The sequence below is a fragment of the Phoca vitulina genome, unplaced genomic scaffold, assembly GCF_004348235.1.
Source record: "Phoca vitulina isolate PV1807 unplaced genomic scaffold, GSC_HSeal_1.0 scaffold72, whole genome shotgun sequence".
NCBI classification, from domain to species: Eukaryota; Metazoa; Chordata; class Mammalia; order Carnivora; family Phocidae; genus Phoca; species Phoca vitulina.
Window position 1 is genome coordinate 1,247,586 of NW_022589775.1, and position 17,428 is coordinate 1,265,013.

At 37.6% G+C, this 17,428-nt stretch overlaps 1 pseudogene; it reads right to left on the bottom strand.

Annotated features, from left to right (window-relative positions):
* Window positions 1-380: 380 nt before the first annotated feature.
* LOC116625015 lies at window positions 381-1,097 on the bottom strand (annotated as a pseudogene).
* Window positions 1,098-17,428: the final 16,331 nt, after the last annotated feature.

Sequence of the window (17,428 nt, forward strand, 5' to 3'; positions counted from 1 at the left end):
TTCTGTTAAAAAGAAAACCACAGACCCAAAAGTGGTTAGGTTTAGGTTAAGGCCCCAGGTCAGTAAACCAAGACTTAACACCTAACCTAACTGCAGTTTCAACCCCCTGAAAATGTAACCTTTAACCAATCGACATGAGAATTTCCTGGTCAGCACTAGGAAATTTCCTGATAGGCCCCTTCACTCCCCCTAGGAAGGTGACCTTACCTAGAATAATGGATTCTTTGCTTATAACTTCCTTTCCTTCACTCCCTCTTTACCTTTCTTTTTCTATAGTCCTTTGGAGCTCCTTTCTACTTGCCAGATGGAATGCTGCTCCATTCATAAATCAATTAATAAAGTCCATTAGATCTTTAAAAATTTACTTGGTTGAATTTTTGTTATTTGACACTTCTAATAAGCCTGTTGATTTGGTCTTCCCTGTTGCCAGCATCTCTACCTTCTAGAAAATGAATGGTCTTTTTCTTCAACCCACCTCATACAGAAGACAATTGGGAGAACCAGTGAAAGTTGTTTGCTACTTTAAAGCATTTGCCAATAGTGTGGGTCTCATGAATCAGATCCTCCATTCAATGTCATGTTTACCAAGAGATTCAGCAATCAATTCTTCTTGATTTTGCCATAACCGGGAAAGAGAACACATCATTTACTGACTTCAAGTTTGGATACCCCCTTCCAATATATGGTTCCTTAGCATGTTAACTGAAGTGTTGCTGAGCTTAACAAAGGTACCATTGAAGATATGGTGAAGGCAAAGAAGCCCCAACACCTTTCAGAACTTAGGGGTCACACCATTAATACTGATCCTGATGACAGTTGCCAATTTGGGTTCTGCAGGTACATAGACGTTGCCGACCTTTCTTGCCATCCTAGCTATTCTTGTAGCAGGTCTGTACATCTGTCTACATTCTTTGAGATAGCTTACCTTTTTCATAGATAAGCTTTTTCCTTGTTTTTCAAAACATCTTTTGGGTAAATTTCTTTCTTAAGCTCTCAATGTTCAGTTCTGTACTTTTTTTTTTTTTTTTTTTTTGCTTTTTTTTAAGGGTTCCTGGCATAGCAGGGACCATCTTTTTCTTCTCTTCTGCACCTTGCATGGTTCCAGCCAGAAAGAAGAACCACATAACCTGTTAATTTTTGTAACAGGCTGATATTATCCCCTTTACTTTGAATTTGCTTTTTTTCACCTCACTATATATTGTGAACATCCCTCTTGTTTGGGACACTGACAGATCCCAATACCTCATTTTCCATTGTGTGTGTATGTGGGCATGTGTGTGCAGCATGTGCATGTGCCATAATTTATTCAATTCCTTATTCATGGGCAGTCAGATTGTTTATGCTTTACTGATGCAACAAACAATGTTACAAAAGGCATTATTCTATATATGTCCTTTATCAAAGGTGCTTTTTTTAATGTGAGTTAGAATCCATGAACTAGGGTTGCTATCTGACATACAGTCATTTTAATTCAAATTATTGCTGCCAGATTTATTTGCCAAAATAGTAGAAAAATTCACACTTCCATCACCAAAGTACTGGAATGCTCATATCCTTGAGTATTTGCCAGCAATGTGTTGTTATTGCTTGTTTAAAACATTTGCCAACTGGACAGGTGAAAAATATTATTGTCACAATTCAGTATCCTAGGCCAGAGGCTAGGAAGTAAATCCAAAGCAAAGAGAAGTATGCCTGAGAACCTGAAATTCTTAGTTGCACCCACTGATATCTCTTTCTCCGCCTGACCCTGGTTTGAGACCTGCTTCCCTCTTTGCAGAGGTCTGAGAAAGTTAGAAACAGCCAGTGTTTTCCTTGGTAGTGTTTTCTTAAAGCTCAACAGGATTATGTCAACTGTTATTACAAGGAAAGGCCATTGACACACTAGTTTGAAAAGGAAAAGGTGTGTCCACTGGCTAAAATAAATAAAAGGGCAAAACACATAGTAACAGAAAACTTAACGGTTACAATAGCATTGAGGAAGCAGGTAAGACAAAGCCAGGCTCAATGCTTGTAAACTCAGGCTGTCTCCTGAACTTTCACAGCCTAATTTGGGAAATTAAATGTCGAACATCCTTGGAAAGTTCTGATAGTGGCACTGATATTAAAGGTTTCAAAAGTACGTTAACTGTGATCCTACTTTTGACGCCACTTGATACCAATGATTTCAGAATGATTCATGACTAATGAAAGGGTGACCAAGCGTAAATTGCATAACACACTGATATATGGACACACCTAATTTCATTTTACATCAAAACAGAAAATGATGTGATTGTTAAATTTTGACACTTGCTTAATTTTAATTCAAAGTCTGGACGAAATTATTTTTCATAAGCAGCAAGTGATTCAGCTCCAATTAGAAGCAGTCCTATTAGCTAATAGGGGCAGTATTGACTTGTAGAGGATGTAAAAATCATCCAACACTCCAAATCGTATTGATCGTACATTCCAAATCGTATTGAGCATACCTCATACATCAAAAACACTATGAGAAATGATGCCACAAGCCCAAGTTTGCCACAGTCCCTGAAACAAGTAGAAAATTCTGGCGTAAGATCCTAAGGCAGCTCAGGAATAAAATGTTCTACCTAAAACATAACATAGTATGGGCATCTCACTGGGCAGTACCTGTTATGTCAGAGATCAGAGTGGAAAATAATGGACAACTACTACGTAAAAAAACAAAATCATGAATTCAGATATATTTACAGGAAATACAGCGAAAAGAGACATTCTTGCTGGAAGAGCATGTGTACATTTCTATTTGCTTCTCACCTGGTATTATGATATTTGTGGGTCTCCGCATCAGTCTCATGCACTCATCTATAAGCTGACAGGCAGAAGACTCTTTTATCCATCTTTTTAATGCCCCACATCTAGCACAGTGTCAGGTACAGAGTACATTTCTACATGTTAAATGTAGAAATTGAAGCATTGATGCTAAACCACTGGTAATTGATGCAGTTAGATCTGTTGATTTGTCAGAGCTATGGACTGACTGAATTGTGTCCCTCTCCACCCTGCCCCCGAAAATTCATATACCACATTCTAACCCCCAGTGTGATTATATTTGGAGATGGGGCTTTTAGGAGGTAATTAAGGTTAAATAAGGTTAGAAAAGTGGAGTCCTGATCCAACAGGACTGGTGCCCTTATAAGAAGAGGAAAAGAGGTCTTCATTCGAACACACCAAGGAAAACTATATTCTACAGGCCAGGAAAAGAGCCCTCTTGTCAGGAACAGAATTGGTTAGCACCTTGATCTTGGACTTCCAGTCTCCAAACTAGAGAAAAGAAGTTTCTATTATTTAAGCCACCCAGTCTATTGTATTTTGTTATGGCAGCCCAAGAAGACCAAGTCAATAACCCAATAAAAATGCTAATGCTTTTCATTGGTTTTATGACAATGAACAAGACCAAAGAAAAATGACTTTTTTAAAAGTCATTATAATGATCATCCAAGAATGAATTTTAGCACAATATTTGACAGGTATGAAATTAAGGATAACCTAAAAGCTTAAAAATAGTATATAACAAAGTAGATCAGAGGAGAAAAATTAAAATATAAGTTGTAAATTACTTTAACACAAAAAGATTTTGTTTTATGTAGAACCATTTATTCCACCTGCATGTCACTTGACAGAGGACTCTTTGATTACGTTTGATTAACTCTAATAAAGCTTGAAAACCATTTTAACCTAATGCAAATGTCCCACTCTCTTCTTAGATATCATCAAAGATTGGTAACACATTGCATAAGTGTTACTTTCAAACTATAGCTCACTACATTTTCTAATTTGGAGAAAGGAAACACTTCAAGTGTTTCTTATGAAGCATGGGATCCCACACAAAAAGAAATGTCATTTATTTCTCATATTTGTCTCATGATATGACATTTTTATGTAAAGTTGGTCATCAGAAATTTGCAAACCAAAATTAGCAAAATAACAGATGGCAACTCCACCCTCACTCTATAGAGTTTCTTGAATGAAAGTTGCCTTTATGGAGTAAAGGAATGGACTAAGAAATGTGACACATGCTTTATACATTTATCACTATGCTTCCCAAAATGACCACACTAGCATAGGTTGAGAAATCCAGATCTAGGTGACTTTCTCACATTTACCAACTTTTAAAGCAATAAATAGAAAGACATGCTAAGTCATTAGCACAAACATGCTTGACATTTTCATAACAACACAAGCAACTTAAGGAGGACAATAGTTTGGTTCTTCTGAGGGTCATGGCTTTTGCTTTTGCTTTTCTTTTTTTTTTTTTTCCTTCAAAAACCGTACCTACCACGCTCAGTTGCTAGCCTGAAAAAGACGAGCTAATTTCTAGGGCATTCTGACATATTTGTTATCAAATCTCTCCAACAATTTTAGAATTGTCACAGTGATACGTGAACGTTTGAAAACTAAAACTCCAAACGGTATTCTCTAATACTTCCTGTGCCTTTTTATTGATAGTTATAAGTCTCATGAATTGAATTTGTTACTTTTTCCTGTGGCAAAAACTTTGAAAGTAAAATTCTGAATTTTATTCTTTGTTATATCATTTTACTCTATTTTAAAATACATGTCCAAATAGATTCTCCATACTGTACGGTATTGCACCATGTGGAGAACATTTGTAACTAGGTCAACATACAGTGTTTCTAGGCACCAACAGGGAGGTAATTTGTTATACCCATATTAGAATATTACCAGAGTAACAGAACTAAAATGACTCACTGGGTTCTTGGTTGCAAGGCTCAGTGCTGCAAATGGTGCAGGGCTCAGAAGACTGGCAGTTGTGAAAGCCTCTTTGAGAGACTTTGAGAAGTCATTAGTGACTCTTCCAAAACACAAAAGCACCAAATAGGATAATGTGTTGGATCGAGGGAAAAGAAAATATGGGAAAGCGTAGGAGAAAAGACCTAAGGTCCCTCTTCTTCCCTGAGAATGCACGCTCAGGCTGATAATCACCCATGAGTTTTAGAGGAAGCAAAGGAAGCTAGTCCACATGACAACACCTTGCCCTCTGTGATCTAGAAGAACAAAAGAATAACCAACTGCTGACCTACAGGCCTAGAGCCATGGGTGTCAAAATGACCAGAGGACATTTGGAAGAGACACCTGGATCTGAAAAGGAAGACTCTGTACATCTTCAATCACTGTGCCTGGGAGAAAGACTCTCAGGAGGAACACCCGAATCTTATTTAATGTTATATACCAATTTTACCTCAATTAAAAAAAAAATCAAGAATTTGGTGGCATAGAAAAGAACTCTGTTTCATATATAAGCTATCAATACCGGGTTTTATTCATTCAGTCAGTACTTATTGCCTCCTGGGAATGAGATACTAAAGAAGGATACAACACTGAACAAGCAGATATGATTCCCATCCTCACACAGTTTACAATCTAATGAGGAGATGGATTCCACACTCACCTGCCTTTTCTCCTTTTCTGCCTCCTTTGCTGGTTCCTCCTTATCTCTTGACCTCTGGATTCTGGAGTGCTCCAAAGTTCAGTCCCTGAGCTGCTTCTCTCTTTTATCTACATGCTTCTTCTAGTTGAACTCATCCAGTCTTGTGGCTATAAGTACCACCCACACACCCAATGACTTCTAAATTTACAACTCTAATTATAGCCTCTCCTCTGAATTCCAAATGCCTGACCAACAAATCCACTTGGAAGACATTTCAAACAAGATGACTAAAACTGATTTCCGATCACTATCTATCTGCCCCAAGCTCCACACCTGCCCTTTCCAGTCTTCCCCCATTAAATATAATAGCAACCCCATCCTTTCAGTTAGTAACCAAAATTCCAGGCATCATCCTTGATGTCTTTCTTTCTTTTATATGCTATACACATTTGTCAGCAAATTCTATTTACTCTGTCTTCAGAACTTTTCAGAATTTGGCTGTTAGTCACACAGCCCAAGACACAACTATTTGTGCCTATATGATTGCAATCACCTCCTAACTGTGCCCCTGTTTTATGTTTGTCCAGCTTCATCATATTCTCCAAAGTGCAAAAATAGAGATTCAATTAAAACATAATCTTAACTCCTCTACTCATAACATGTCAGTAGCTCCCCAGCTCACTTAGAAGAAAAGCCAAAAGTCCTTACCATGATATATGGGGACCTATGTGATCTGGTCTCCATTACTTCTCTGATCATGTCTCCTTCTACTTCCCCCTTGTCTTTCCACCTTAACTAAGCTGGCCTCATAACTGTTCTTTGATCAGAGCAGGCAAGCCCTTGCTCAAGGCTTTGCACTGAATGTTCCCTCTGCCTGAAATGTTCTTTCCCCTAATAATACAAATAATCTTAGGAAGCAGTGGGAGTACACACGTGAAAGTTTAAAATTTGCATTTCTTTTAAAATGTTTTATAACTCAGACCAAGCACTACTTGGTATTGACCTCATGCTCAATTTGGTGATATTAGCAACATTCTTTATATATAAATATACAAATGCTTTAAGTCTTGCTTTAACCTTTTTTCTTCCCTCAGAGAATTCTAACCATCAACACGATACACTTGACATAAATTTTTGTCAGATCCAACTTTAACATAAATCACAGTATACCATAAATCATAGTACAGCCTGGCTAGCGGCATCAATTATTTCACAAATGCTGAAGTTGAACCTGAAAAGTTGAACAGGAAAGGATAATTTTCTTGTTTGTAAAATTCTGTCAAGATAGTAGACTTTTGCATACATATCTTTCTCTAATACTTCACAAAACTCTGCTGATAAAAAAAATTATAAAAAGGAATAAATTCATTAGAGATAAGTTAATGGGGTAGAGAAATGGTTGGGGCAGAGAATGTTGTTTTACCAACAAATAAAATATCAACACATTTCTGAAAGATAAAAAATGAATAGCACTGTGTTGATGGGTAAAACAAGCCAGGAAAGTCTTGAGTAAACTGCTCAGTATTTGCCAAGTAAGGGGCACCTGAGTGGCTCAATCTGTTAAGCATCTGCCTTCAGCTCAGGTCCTGAGCCCTGCATCAGGCTCCCTGCTCAGCAGGGAGTCTGCTTCTCCCTCTCCCTCTGCTCCTCCCCACTGCTTGGGCTTTCTCTCTCTGTCTCAAATAAATAAACAAAATCTTAAAAAAAAAAAAAAGAAGCAGCAAATCATATGGATAGGACATTTATATCATGATTTTCCCAGGACAGTCTTTAACCCTAAAAACATTTTTGATAAGTGAAAGAAGCCACAACCTATCATATGATTCCATTTACATGAAATGTCTGGAACTGTTAAAACATAGACCCAGAAAACAGATTTGTGCTTGTCAGCGGCTAGGAGAAGGAGGAAGCAGGAGTGATTACTAATAGGCATGGGTTTCTTTTTGGAATAATGAAAGTGTTCTGGAACTGAATAGTGGTGATGATCGCACAATTCTTTAAATATATTAAAACCACAAAATCGTATACTTGTAAGGGAGAATTTTATGGCATGTGCATTGTATTTCAATAAAGCTTTTATTTAAATAAATATAAAGACTAGTAAGTTTTAAAAGACATTATTATAAATAATCATGAAAAGGTGAGAAATGGTAAGAGGGATACCAAAAAAAAAAAAAATCTTTATCAGTATTCAGATAAAGGATCATCACTTTCAAATGGGATTATTATGGGGTCCTATGAAAAATAAGGCAACAAAGCTAAATACTGAAAGATGGATGGCACTGGGATTTTTTTTTTTTTAATGAAAAAAAAAGGTAAGAAAAAATACCAGTGAGGGAGGAAAATGTATAAGCAAAGATCTAGAAGTAGGAAATGGAGAAGAGGAACAATTATAAAAATCCTATGGGGTTGTAAATGAAGTGTAGAAGAAAATGAGAATGCCCAATTAATCATTTGTAGATTATTCTCTAGACCAGGGTTTTTCAACTTCAGCACTATTAACATTTTGGGCCAGATAATTTTTTGCTGTAAGGAGCTGTCTTGTGCATTGCAGGATGTCTAATAGTATCCCAGGCACTCCCTGCCCTACTTATGGCAATCAAATATGTCTGCAGATATTGCCAAATGTCCCCTGGGAGGCAAAATCATCCCCAGTTGAGAACTACTGTTTTAAAAAGAGAGAGTCATTGAAGACTTGAAGCAGAGGATGACATTATAAAAACTAAAGTCAAGAAAGGTTAAACTGGCAAGACTTCTCATGCTAACTGGGTAGAGCAGGCGAGACAGAAAAGTTAACATATTTTTTTGCAATATTCCTAGTCAAAGATAATAGGGTTCTGAAACACAAAATAGGTCATGGAATTGGAAATGACAGATTAAGTGATCTTTACTTAAGGAGAGAGGCACTCCTTCTAGGTATATAATCAAACAGGCTTATCAACATTTGTTGTTTTGACAAGGGAAAAGAAAGACAGGAATCAAAGATGGCCTTGATGGGTTGAGTCTAAATGACAAGGGAGTGGTTGAACAAAAGTGTGGAATAGTGAGGGGGGCAGATTTAAAAGGGAAGATGAGGAGTTCAATCTTTTGAACTGCTAAATAAAACATGCTAGAAGAATATCCAGATAGAAATGTCAAGCCAAAAATTGGAAAACTGAGACTGAACTTCGGGGGAAAATTCAGGAGTGTGAACATGGATTTAGAAGCCATTTACAGGGAAGGTAGAGTCGAAGTCATGGGCTGAGATTGCCCAGGAGGAGAATGCAAAATAGAAAAGGGAGCAACCAGGGACAGATGCTCCATTTAAACACCTGTATCTAAATGGCTGTGGAAGGAAAAAAGGAGAGTAGTAAGGAGTAGTTGGAGAGTAGCATAAGAACAGGAAAACAAAGTATCTAAAGAGACACAAAGGAGAGATTTTGGCAAAGGGCGGTGGGTTGGTTGGTTCATGGTGTCAACTGGTACAAGAGGTTAAAGAATGTAACAAAAAGAATGTGGCTGTTGGATTCAGTGAGTAGGAAGTTGCTAGGGGCTATTCAGAACACAGGATAGGGGCGCCTGGGTGGCTCAGTCGTTAAGCGTGTGCCTTCAGCTCAGGTCATGATCCCATGATTCCCGCTCAGCGGGAAGCCTGCTTCTCCCTCTCCCACTCCCCCTGCTTGTGTTACCTCTCTCACTGTGTCCCTCTCTGTCAAATAAATAAATAAAATCTTTAAAAAAAAAAAAAAAAAAGAACACAGTGTAAATATGTCGCAGGACAGAAAATAAGTTAGAATGCCTTTAAAAACACATAGGTGCTGAATAAGTGGGTATTTAATACATGCACTGGTAAAGGGGAAAAGATGTAGAGCAGTTGTGTCTCTCAGATAGGAGAGAGGTTGTGTCTATCTGTAAAGGACTGTAAAATTAAATGAGAGTGATTGAAAGTGTAAGAAAGGGGGATAGAGGTAAAAGAAGTAATATTTAATGGAGCGTGATTCCAGAGGAGATGAGAAAGTTTAGAATAAAAGCATAAATGTTCAATTTTGTAAAAGAGGAATGTGTTGGTCTCTAAAAGCAAGGGGGTGGGGGGGACAAATAAGAGTAAGAAATAATAAATTCAAATTTGAGGATGATTCTCCAAACTAAATATTCCATGTGTAATTTAATCGAAAAATGTTTACACCGAGAAGAGCCCTTTTAAATGGAAGAGTTGAACATGATTTTCCTATTCAAAGGAACACTTGGAAAAAGGAACCCCTTCCCCAGTCTCAGAGCCAGGTGTTCATAGACCAAAGCCAGATTTTTATGGTATACTTTATTATTCTGTTCAAACCAAATTCCCGGAACATCAGCACATGCTCAGTTAAATATGATCTGAAAACACATTGCAAATACAGAAATGTTATTTTTGGATTATCCATGGATTTGGGTCTCTATATATAACTCCATACTCCCCAGTGATGGCCAGTAATCATGTTATAATAGTAAAATATCTTCTTAAGTAAGTTTTATTACAACTTACCCTGCAAATACCCAAGGCTTGGTGTCAAGAGAAAAGAGGAAAATAAGCAGAAATGTCATGCAGTTTGGATTTCATTTCTTAAATTCTCTAAGACAAGCTGACTACTTCCAACATACCCTTTCATTCAACTTTCCCTTATATACCAGCACAGGAATGAAATAAGAGAATCCTATACTGTGAGACAATTAAGAATGTCAATGAATCATAATGGCAGTTATGTAAGTGGGGCAAGATTTTAATATCCCACACATTATTTCTCATTCACTAAATGAGAGGAAAGCACTAGTATTCTTTGGCCTGTGTTAAATAATTACCATTTTGTTCTTTAATGTGTATTATATGAAACTATTACAAGTCCCAATAAAAGAGGAAGTTTCATTAGTCTTTGCAAATAAAGATATTTTTTTCCACCAAAAGATACGTCAAAACAAAAAAGCAGGGTGAGACCAATCGCTATATCAAATTGGCAAAACATTGATAATTGTTGAAGTTGTGTGATAAGTACATAGACTTCTTTGTACTGTTTATTCTACTTTTGAGTATATTCAGGTATGTTCATTTTTAAATAAATAATGTAAGTAGTAAATAATTCTTATTACAAGTGTTTGTGAACAGTTCCCCTCGTTTCTAAAAGACAAAAGCCTTATATTCCTGCTTTAGAATTGACGAATGTGGTAGGCAAACCAAATAGTGAAGACCTGTTGTGATCTAGTAGGCAGAACGGCTCCCCAAAGATATTCACACCCTAGCCCCTGAAACCAATAAATATATTACCTTATGCGATGATTAATTTTGTGTGTCACTTTGACTGGCTATGGGGTGCCCAGGTTAAAAATTACTTCTGGGTAGGTCTATGAGGGTATTTCTGGATAAGATCAACATTCGATTGGACAGACTCAGTAAAGTAAATTACCTTCCCCAGTATGAGTGGGCATCATCTAACCCACTGAAGGCCTAAATAGAACAAAAGGCAGAGGAAAGAGGAATTTACTCCTTTTTTCTGCCTCACTGATGGAGCTTGAACATCTCATCTTATCTTCTGCTGCCATAGGCCTGGGATTCATACCATCAGCTCCCCTGGGCCTTAGGCCTTTGGGCTTAGACTGGAACTCCATCGCTGGATCTCCAGCTTGCAGACAGCAGATCATGGGACTTCTCAGTCTCCATAATCATATAATTACATAAGCCTATTCTTCATAATAAATAAATACATTTTTTAAATAATTATGTTTAAATATATATGTATAATATATATTTATAATATACTCTATTTATAATATATATAAATCAATCTGTATTTGAACATATTCAAATATACTCAAATAGAATATATATATGTATCCTATTAGTTGTTTCTCTAGAGAATCCTAAATAATACACCACCTTATGTGGCAAAGGGGACTTTACAGGTATTAACTTTCTAGACCTCAAGCAGGAAGATTAGCCTGGATTAGCCTATCCAAGAGGGCCCAAACTAATCACATGAGCCTTTAAAAGCAGAGAACTTTCTCCCGCTGGAGGCTGAGGAAAGGCAACAGAGGTAGAAATCAGAGAGATTCGAAGCATGAGGAGAATTCAACAGGAAGTTGCTGGTTTGAAGATGGAGGGGAACATACTGAGGAATTCAGGCGGCTTTTCAGAGAGCTGAGAGAAGCTCCTGGCTGAGAGCCAGCAAGGAAACAAGGACCTCACCTCTGCAGCCTGAATAACTGAATTCTGTCAACAGCTTGAATGAGCTGGGAAACAGACTGCCCCTCAGAGCCTCCAGATAAGGGTCCAGCTTGCCAACAACTTAATCTCAGCCTGTGAAACTCAGGCCGGAGGAACCAGCTGAGCTCACCAGACTCCTGACCTACAGGACTGGGAGATAATAAATTGGTGTCATTTTAAATGGTTAAATTTGATAATTCTAAGGTGGCAACAGGTAACAAAGATACCTTACTTAACATAAAAAAGACCCAAAGCTGAACATTTTAAAAGATATTCCTAACATGAAAGGTAAGACAATGAGAAATAATTATAATTTAATGTCTTACTTACTATATTGGAAAGTATATTTAAAAAAAAAAAACCTGGGCGCCTGGGTGGCTCAGTTGGTTAAGCGACTGCCTTCGGCTCAGGTCATGATCCTGGAGTCCCTGGATCAAGTCCCGCATCGGGCTCCCTGCTCAGCAAGGAGCCTGCTTCTCCCTCTGACCCTCCCCCCTCTCATGTGCTCTCTCTCTCTCTCATTCTCTCTGTCTCAGATAAATAAATAAAATCTTAAAAAATAAAAAAAAAAATTAAAAAAAAAAACCTGTGGTAGGGAAATGCCTTACATCATGTGTGATGAGCTCCGGATGGGCGTATAAACTGGTCCAAAGTTTTGGGAGAGTCACTGGTGATATGTATAAGAAATCAGGATAACATGTTTGACCTAAAATTCCACATCTATTTTTTAGGTAGATAATTCCAGTAGTATTTCCTACGTTTGATCCAGTAATTCCATGTCTATATACCAAGAAAATAATTTAGATGTATTTTATACAAAAGGAATGATTAAAATGTAAGGAAAAATTAAACTGTAAAGACGATCATCATAGCACAGCATAGGATAGCAAAATTGGTAACAATCTAAACATCCAAGTTAGGATTCACCTCCATAATGAAATTCTGTAAAGCCAGTTCAAGGCATGTGGTAGATAGTGCTTGTTAGCAAGTAAAAGTCTTTTAAGGACAAAAAAAATCAGGCAACAAAACAGCATTACAATAGAATGTCTGGAGGTATATACATCAAAATGTCGCCAATTTTAGATCCTTTCTGCTGGTCTGCATCTTTTGATTTTTCTTTTATGATCGTAGATTTAGTAATGCCCTAACAAAGAAATTTTATTTTTAATAAAGTTTACATTTCCATGCTTTTATATAAATTTCCAGAAAGTTATTCACTCAATTAGGACAAAAATGATTGCATATATTTCAGGACAAATGAGAAAATATTTCTTCTTCATTTGGAGCAAAATATTAAGACAAGGAATGTTCTCCTATTCCTCAGATGTTTGCAGCTATTACATAAGAATAGGTATCACTAGTTTTATCCCATCGAAAATATACCCACTACCCCTCTAATGTCATTACATCCTTTCATTCTGTTTAAATTCATACCAGATTTCACTGGTCAGACTCATTCCTCTGAACCTAAGAGGCAGTTCAAGAGCTTTCACTGAATGTAAACTCAAACAAGAAATACTCTCCTGCCCTCATTCCCCATCTCCTCCTGCACTACCACAGAAACTCTATCTGAAAGTTTTGTGTCCACACATTGGCTGGAGAATGAAACATGATTCTATTGATTCTGAACATATCAAAGACTGTGGTAAAATTTAGCTTCAAGGGAGAAAGGAAGTGAAAAATTAGTTTTTGGAGATAAGTACCTATCTGAGACAAATCTGAAATACACATTTAAAGAGATTTTTCTCAATTTCAACCTTCAGTTCTTGTATTGACTAGCATAGGATGACATTTTAACCAATATCAAAATATTATATTTGAAATATGTTGTGTATTTACTTGTCGCTAAGTCCCTAATTGTTATTAAAGCATTGGAAGCAAAAATGGTTTTACTTAATTAATTAATTAATTAATTTTTAAAACTCCACTTCCATATAGCCCAGTAGTATGCTGGAGAATTAATTGTGCACATTTTCATGTTGATGACTTGAAATCAGCAAATGCTACCAATCAGGGCTTTTCTTTCTTTTTTTTCTTGGAGATCCAGTTAGTGCACAGGGCAGCTTCAACCCCTCCCAAACCATCAGGAAGTCCTGAAGTAGCTCTGCAAGCATCACAGTTAATGGAGTCACTTGGCTTTTAGTCCCCCTAGTAGAATTGGTCAGCTGAGAATCATGCATGTTAGCAACATACATTGCACCCCATCAAATCTGTAGGGACAAGGAGGCTGCAATGTCAAGTACTCCTTGGCTAGTATTTCTGTTGTCCTGTGTAGACCCTGCTTGGTGAATGGAACAGCGTGTACTCATAGAAACCAGTGGTGCAGACTATATATGCAGGAGTGTACTTTAGTACTAGTACAAACCTGACAAACTAGACAAAAACGTGACTTGGATACACCAAGGTCTGTCTGTCTATCTTTATTGCTAATGAGACCAAATTCTTGATATTATTTTATTAAATAACACTGGATGCAATGTACGGACAGACTGGAAAGCAGACAGATAGGAGGCAATAGAAAGTAATAGCATTGTCAAAGATGTCTTTATTATATAGTTCATCTTAAGCCAATTCAGCATGTGGCCAATGCTCAATTATTCCAAAAATGATTATATATTTCTTAGATTTCCCAATTTCCTTCTTTATCCCTCCTTTTCCCTAATGCTTGGACATTTTAAACTGTTGTATATTGGGGCTCCTGGGTGGCTCAGGCGTTAGGCATCTGCCTTCAGCTCGGGTCATGATCCAGGGCCCTGGGATCGAGCCCCACATCAGGCTCCCTGCTCAGCGGGAAGCCTGTTTCTCCCTCTCCCACTCCCCCTGCTTGTGTTCCCTCTCATGCTGTCTCTCTCTCTATCAATTGAATAAATAAAATCTTTAAAAATAAACAAACAAACAGTTATATATTATCCTTCAATTTAATATCATATTTTGGAATTATCTGTTGATTTTGTTATATAAAATAATATAATGGGATGTTCCTCTCTATTGGGAGCTAGCAATAGTTCAAAATAAATATATACCAGAGTGAAAAGGGATAAAGCCACTAATATATATATATAAATCATAAATTATTCTGGTACAGAGTTTCAAGCAGAAGGAACCAAATAGGGTTTTCCTGTAAATAGAAACCCATTCATAATCCAGCAAATGTTTCTTGAGCAAACAGTATATAGGAGACTCTTCTTGTTGCTGGGCTGAATCAAACGGATGACAGACAGCCCCAACCCTGAAGGAGATGAATAGATGATACTCTACATCAACCAAAGGAGTGATACAAGTAAATGACAGTGTTCAAGGCAAAACAAAATAAAGCAAAACAAAAACCTTTTGGAGCAGGTGAGATTTGAAATGGGCCTCGGAAGATGGGGAGGTTTACCACACAGTGGTTTTGAGCCACAAGTTCCTGTTTTAATGTTATAATGCATCTGATGAATATTGTTCACATCAACATACGCCGAGTATTAACATGGAAACAACCTACTCCACTAACAAGTAGCTAATTCTCTATAATTTCCTTTCTCATACTTACTTAGAGTAGTGAGTCTCTCCTGGAGCATACATCAGAGTTTCCCGGGAAGCTTGCTGAAACACAGATTATCGGGCTCTGCGCAATGCTTCTGACTTAGTAGGTCTGGGTAGGACTTAAGTATTTGAGTTCCCAGGCGATGCTTGATTCCACTGGTCCAATAATCACAATTTGAGAGCCACTGATTTAAAGCATCTGCGATGGATCCCTGGCTTCACACATACTGCCTGATCTTCAGAAAAAGTCTCAACCTCTCAAGACTCTATTTTACCATTTGTAAAGGTAATGACATTGGTAATGATGATTCCTATCTTCTAAGCCTGTTTTGGGAATTAATTGAGGAATGCATGTAATTCAGAGCCTGATACAGTAAATGCCCTGCACTGGGTAGCAAGGATAGCTTCCCCACCAGGGGAAGCTAGTGGGTAATGGTATGCCAAGTGTTATGGGCTGAATGTTTGTATCCCCTCCAAATTCACATGTAAGGCCCTAAAACCCAATGTGATGATATTTGGAGGTGGGGCCTTTGGGAGGTAATTAGGTTTAGATGAGATCATGAGGTAGTGTCCTCCTGATGGGATTAATGCCCTTAAAATAATTAGAAGAGACACAGAGGCTGCTTTCTCCTCACATGCACCAGGAAAAGACCATGTGAGCACACAGTTACCAGGCAGCTGTCTACAAGCCAGGAAGCAGGCCCTTAACAGACACTGCATCTGCCAGCACCTTGATCTCAAACGTCCCAGGCTTCGTAACTGTGAGAAATAAATTCTTGTCATGTAAGCTCCCCAGTCCAAGGTATTTTACTACAGCAGCCCGAGTAGACCAAGACATCAAAGAAACAGTATGAGCTATGAAATGGAGGTGGGAATGGATCATATTGTGTTCAGAGAATGGCACGCAGTGAAGACAAGCGAGGATGTAGCATTCATGTTGGGGAAAGGAGGGGAATCTCAGAGGACTTCAATGAGAATGGGGAAGAACCCTGGAATTCCTTGGGCACCTCTTTCTTTGTAATTGTCTAATGTTTCTGGCATCTATTAGCCTCTACTTTCTCTCGAAATGCCTATTATTTCTAGAACAACAGGAGTATTCAAATAACTAGCCAGCAATCATAAAAGTAAAAATGACTTTAGCTGCTCATTCAAAGCATGTGTTAAATATAATTGAGCAAAGAAGAGTTCAATATTCTCAAGGCAGAAGAGCAGTGAAAACTCCACATACAAGAACTCTATTAATGTCCCAAGAGGACCCTCACAATGAGGCTGTGCAGAGCCCTATATTATAAGGAGGCACTTAAGCATCCTTTTCATTAACCTCACACCGCAAGCTACTTATCCTTTTGTTTTGAATCTGACCCCTAGTGACTTGCAGCTGAAGTTGAAAATTTTATACAATTCAATTTCACAACTTATTGTAAAACTACACTAATTGACATTAGGTGTTGGGTATTAGTATGAGAACAGATAAATAGATCAATGAAACAGAAGCGCAGTGGATTGAGTGGTAGCCCCAAAAAGATATATCTACAACATCCAGAGGCTGTGAATATGATCTTATTTGGAAAAAGAGATGTGATTAGATTGTAGATGTAGTTAAGTTAAGGTGGGTCCTAAATCCAATGACAGGCATCCTTATAAGAGAAAAGCAGAGGGACATTTGAGACCCACTGGGGAGAATGCACAGATTAGAGTCAAGCCAAGAAACATCTGGAGCCACCAGAAGCTGGAAGAAGGAATGATTCCCCCCTTCAGCCTACAGAGGGAGCTTGGTCTTGCAACATCTGGATTTCAGACTTCTAGTATCCACAACTGAGACACATTTCTTTTGTAGTAATTTCTTAGAACCACCCTAGGAAAGTAATAAAAGAAGAAACAGAAGAGATTCCAAACACAGATCTATCTTTATAGAGTAACTTGAACAACAGCACAACAATGCAATTCAGTTGAGAAAAGAAGATCTTTTCAATAAATGGCTCTGGGTCCATTGAATATTCATGAGTGAAAAAAATGACTTTTATGACTCACACCATACACAAAATTAAGTTGATATGGATTATAGATCTAGACATGAAAGCTAAAATAAATCAAACTTCTGGATGAGAACATAAGAGAACATCTTCATAACCTTGGGACAGTCAGAGATTTCTAAGAAGAATACAAAAAACACTCACCATAAAAAATAAAATATTGATAAATATGATGTGGTAGGCAGAACAATAGCCCACCAAAGATGTCCAGGTCCCAATCCCCAGAACCTGTGAATATGTTAGATT